Here is a 6,024-nt window from a genome sequence, read left to right on the forward strand (position 1 = left end):
CAAAATGACCTTTACAATAGAAAACAATCTATTGGATCACCACACAAACACAAAGATGATGGTCATAAACTCTCTCTAGTGTTTGCTGATAAGAATTTCTACACAAACTTCGACAACTACATCAACAAAATGTGGAAAAACCATCACCAAAAATTTCTTGAAAACAAATAACTAATACTACGACAATGGACAATGTGAAAACTCTCCTTTATTTATAAAATATATAATGAAAATAAAATAAATTATTATATATATATAATAAAACCTAATTTTAAAAATACTGACCTACATTACATTATCCCTATCTATCTCCCCATATTAAATTAAATTAACATTTAAAAAATATTTACATATTTACATTACACATCTCACTTAACACCTACGCATCAACCCAAATTCAATTGTAACTCACACCTACACATCTCCCCTACTTAATTGTAGAGTGCCTCTGTGCAATCATTAATCAATTAAAAATGATTTTGCTGAATCGATTTAAATTTAAGAATTATCAATTACATTAATCGATAATTCGCTCGGAAGTTTGAGCGCTGTAACAATTGCGGAGTTTGTGTTGCACAAAGGAATGGGGTTTTACGATGTTAAAAATGTTGGGAGTAAAGATATACAGAACATTTGTGTCGTTTACGTGCCATCGACACTTCCCAATCCCTCTGTGGCACAAAAACTCATCCGATAATATGCATTGGCTGACGAAATCTGCAGTCTGTAATTCATTTGTTTTTCTGCGTATAGATTGCTGTAGCTCTAACATTTCATCGGCTTTCTTCTGCAAAGATTGACAAATATTATGATTATTAGATTTTTGAACAGGAAGAGATTGGAAGGAATGGAACAATAGGTATGAAGAAACTCAAGCCCACAGTGGTGGTCGCTCTTTCCAAGACATTAGGACATAAACACATTGTGGGCACTGCTCCGAACTCCACAGTTTTCAATGACTGGTTTCAACCATATCTTGGGCGCGGCGGAATTGGTACCTCAGCTTGTATTATACAAACCTGCTCAAGGACGAACCCAAGTCACGGGAATCATACTCATTTGGTTATTGACATTCTGTGCAAACAGGGACGACTGAGGGAAGCAATTGACATTTTGTATTCAAACAATTCAAATGACATTCTAGCAAATTCTACCACATACGCCCGTCTCCTACAGTGCTGCATTAACAGCAATTCTCTTTCAGAGGGCGAACAGGTCCATGCCCACATGATGAATACTGGTTTTGTGCCAGACGTATTTGTGATGAACAATCTTGTAAACATGTATGCTAAATGCGGGAATATGGCGACTGCACGACGATTGTTTGACAAAATGCCAGAGCGAAACGTGGTCTCCTGGACTGCAATGCTAGCAGGATGTGTTCAGTGTGGTGATGCAGAAGAAGCCCTTGAGCTTTTTCGTGAGATGCAGCGGGCAGGGATTAAGCCTAATGAGTTCACTTTAGCCAGTATTCTCCGTTCCATTGCGGTTTTGGGCTTTCTGGAGCAGGGCAGACAGGTCCATACCCACATCATTATGAACAATTATTGCTCGTTTATCATTCTAGGGAATGCTCTTCTTACCATGTATTTTAAATGCAGGAGTATGGAGGACGCACGCCAAGTGTTTGACAAAATAGATGAACCGGATTTGGTCTCGTGGAATGCTATGATCGCAGGATGTGTCCGCGATGGACATGTAGAAGAAGCCCTGGGGTTCTTTGAAACATTAAGGAAGGTAGGCATGGCTGCTGACCAGTTCACATTTTCCACTTTGCTTAGTGCATGTATCGGCTGTTCAGGTCTGGAACATGGCATGCAGTTCCATGCTTTGATTGTGAAGTCAGCATTTGAGTTAAATTTGTCGGTGGCCAACGCTCTAGTTACTATGTATTGCAGATGCAGCAGCGAGGAGGATGCACGGTCTGTGTTTGATAAAATGTTGAAAAGAGATGCAGTGTCATGGAGTGCAATGATAACAGGATATGCTCAGAATGGACATGGGAAAGATGCCCTTGAGCTATTTTGTCAAATGCGAAGGACTGGCATGAAGCTGAACCAGCATACCTTTGCCAGTGTTCTTAGTGCCTGCGTTGGCCTTTCAGCTCTGGATATTGGCAAACAGGTCCATGTGCATGTTATTAAGGTTGGATTTGAGATGGATATCTTTGTGGGGAGCAACCTGGTTGATTTGTATGCCAAGTGTGGGAACCTAGTTGACGGACGCCAAATTTTTGATAGAATGTCGACTCGTGACGTGGTTTTATGGAGTGCAATGGTTGCCGGCTATGCTCAGAGTGGTTTTGGGGAAGAGGCCATTAAACTCTTTTTCGAAATGCAATCATGGGGTATGGATCTAGACAACTTCACTTATGCCAGCCTTCTTCGGGCTTGTGCCAGCCTAGCAGATGTGAAACTTGGAAATCAGGCTCATGCCCACATCGTCAAAGCTGGGTTTGAATTGGATGGCTTTGTAGGGAATGCACTACTTGACATTTATGCCAAATGTGGGAACTTGGAGACTGCTCGCAATATTTTGGATAATATGCATCAACAAGATGAGGTATCATGGACTTCCATGATTGCAGGATGTGTGCAACAGAGGCATTGTGACCTTGCCCTGGAATTATTTTCTGAAATGCTACAGCTTGGCATGAAACCAAACCATTTCACATTTGTCAGCCTTCTCCGTGCATGTGCCAGCCTAGCAACTCTAGAAAAAGGGAATCAGGTGCATGCCCACATCATGAAAACTGAATATATGGAAGATGTCTTTGTAGGGAGTGCACTTGTTGACATGTATGCCAAATGTGGCAATATAGAGGATGCATTGAAAGGGTTTACCAGAATGACTAATAGGGATGTCGTGTCATGGAATTCAATAATTACTGGATTCGCACAGCATGGGTGTGCTCAGGAAGTCCTCCAGCTTTTTGAACAAATGCTACAGTCCAATATGAGGCCAAATGACATCACTTTTGTTGGCATTCTTTCTGCATGCAGCCATGCTGGTCTGGTTGATGAGGGTTGTCACTATTTTCACTCTATGAGTCATGATCATTGCATTGCACCAAGGATGGAGCATTATGCTTGCATTGTTGACCTCCTCGGTCGTGCTGGGCTGTTGGATGAGGCTAAGGATTTCATCAACAAAATGCCTTTCAGCGCTGATGTCGTGGTCTGGCAGACATTGCTTGGTGCTTGTAGAACCCACTGCAATACTGATTTAGGGGAATGGGTGGCACAGCGCATTCTAGAGTTGGAACCACAGGATCCCTCTACTTATGTGCTGCTGGCCAACACGTATGCTGCGTCTGGTAGGTGGGATGATGTGGCAAAGATGAGAAAAATGATGAAAGACAGGCAAGTAAAAAAGGAGACTGGATGTAGCTGGATTGAATTCAAGAGTAAGGTACATGCTTTTGTTGTAGGAGATAATTCTCATCCAAAGACAGAGGAGATCTATGCAAAGCTGGAGGACTTGACTAAGCAAATGAAGGATGCAGGATATGTGCCTGACACAAATTTTGTGCTACAATACTTGGAGCCAAACCAGAAAGAACATTCTCTATATCACCATAGTGAGAAGCTAGCAATTTCTTTTGGGCTTATCAGCATGCCCCCTGAAAAGCCTATTCGAGTTGTTAAAAACCTACGTGTATGTGGTGATTGCCACACTGCGATCAAGTTAATTTCTAAGATTGCTGGGAGAGAAATTGTAGTCAGGGACACCAATCGCTTTCATCATTTTAAAGATGGTTCATGTTCTTGTGGAGATTATTGGTGATAAGAAACACCTATTGGTTCCATCACTTAAGAGATGATTTTGTCCTTGTGGAGATTATGGGCGATGCTATAACTCTTGCATTACTGGGATTAAATTGGTAGGGCAGGGCTATACCCCTTTTTGCACTGAGGGCATAAGACTATATTTAGGTGGGGAGAACTGTAAACAACGAAATGTAATAAGAGCTTTCTTTGAAAACTTAGTCAAGTTTTCCAAATCTTGAGAGGAAACGTAGGGTTTGGCCTTGAATTCAGTTTGGATAAGGTCAGAAACTTTGGCAAGAATAATGTGGATTTTATAAAGACAAGGGATTTTCGTGGTGCTTTGCTGAATATGTTTATGGAACAAGGGAGCAATTAGATGTGCAAAACTAATGAACAAGTTTTCAACTTCAAATGTTTTCTCTTTACGTCAGAGTCTTTGCCAAGGATATGATGGTGCAAGATTACCCTCTCTGGTATTAGTATATGAACTCAATGGCTTGAATTCACGGCCCTATATTAATTCTAATGTATGGAGAACTTTAACACGTAAGCAGTGCTCGTGTTCCTGATGTGGAGCCCTTCTTGATCAGCGCAGTATGAAGATCAGGACTAATAGAACAGCTGGAATTAGGCAAACGTAAGACATGCTATGCAATAGATTTGTGAAAAGTTGCTTGACATAGTGCCCTCAAATAAATTTCTTGCAGGTGAGCTGCTTTGCATGCACAGAAGAAATGTTTTGGTGAGCTGCTAAACATTAAAGGGGAGCCTAATTAAAAGTAAGGACATATACTTTTCTTCACTTAGCTCCAATCTGACAGATACAATAGGGTAAAATATAATCTGATAAAAGGCATCCAATCCACTCTCACCAGCGAGATCCAATTTGCCAGCAGACAGGAAAATCTTCTCCTAGCAAGAATTGCCAGTCCAAAATGAAGTCGACCTTTCCAAGAGGAGCATGAACGACATGGCTTTCAGATCTTCATACTTTTCTTGAAGTAAGTTGCCATTGCCATAAATGGAAAATTTTGGTGGCATCTCAACAACCACCTGATTCTTTTTCATTTATTTTTCCTGGATATCATCAATTCCTTGTGCAAATAATTCATTGATGAGGCATTCCTTTCAAACCTATTGATCCATTACTTAAAGGCTTCTTGAGCTTTTCCATAAGGTTTTCCCAAGGTTGCTTGGATAGGAAAAACCATATTTTTTATTCTGTTTATGATGCGTTGGTTCAAAGAGCATGATGAGATTGATGCAGCAGTATAGTGGGCATAATTCCTGACGGTCAGTGGGCATGAACATTTTGACAGATGATGGGCATACATTTCTAACGAATAGGGGGCATAAAATTCCCACGTTAAGCCAGCTTTTGTGGGGATAACTGTCAGAGTTATGCCACACCAGATTCTTTTTGACGATGTATGGATATGCAACACTTCCTCCCACTCCCTTGTATTTATGTGGGTTGTGGAAGGTATTACTGATGCCTTAACCTGATTCTCAAGGTCCGTCATGTAACCGGGGTGATAAAAATGCCACTTTCTTGACTCCGGACATATGATGACTCAATTTGGTGGAATGCTTGAAGAGTAAAAAAAAATAAAAATTGTGAATATGAGCGCGATTGTGATCGAGAGCTGGAGAAGGAATGCATGGACTGTAACAAGGAAAGAAAGCTTGAGTAGAGCCAAAGAAATCAGTTTTCTAATTATTTCATGAGTTTTTGATAACGTCATTAAAATCATGTAGCATCTAGAAGGCTTACATGTTGAGAGTCAAAAGTAAAGTTGAGAGTCTACGAAATGTTTATAATGAAGTTTGGGGTCCATGATTAATGTTACTCGACACCCAAGTCAAAGTAAAGAAAAGTTAGAGTCAATTCAAAATCAAAAGTCACGTCAATATTTAGTCATGAAAATCATGGAATTGGTGAATCAATTAAGTTTGCCAAGCCAAGGTCATAGGTTTCCTTGTTGGAAATTGTACAACCCAACAAGAAACCTATTTTTGTTAAGTATGTAATTGTAGGTGTCTTTTTGGATGAAGATGTCCATTATATAAGAAACGTTTTTCATAGGTACAATGGAAGAATCAGAAAAGAATGATGGAAAATAAAGAAAGTATACTTTGATAGAGATGAAGCAGAAAAAAACAAAATGAAGAGAAGAAAAGTAGACTCCATGAATGAAGTGGATAAATGAAGAACGATAAAGAAGCAGTCTCCATGACAAAATAAGACGATAGA

General features: G+C 40.1%; 1 pseudogene; it reads left to right on the forward strand.

The window, feature by feature from the left end:
• Nucleotides 1-464: 464 nt before the first annotated feature.
• On the forward strand, nucleotides 465-5,172 carry LOC149166452 (pentatricopeptide repeat-containing protein At2g03880, mitochondrial pseudogene; annotated as a pseudogene).
• Nucleotides 5,173-6,024: the final 852 nt, after the last annotated feature.

The sequence above is a fragment of the Pinus tabuliformis genome, chromosome 5_1 (genome assembly GCF_031772625.1).
Source record: "Pinus tabuliformis cultivar Carrire ecotype Pingquan chromosome 5_1, CPIR1, whole genome shotgun sequence".
In the NCBI taxonomy this organism is placed as follows: domain Eukaryota; kingdom Viridiplantae; phylum Streptophyta; class Pinopsida; order Pinales; family Pinaceae; genus Pinus; species Pinus tabuliformis.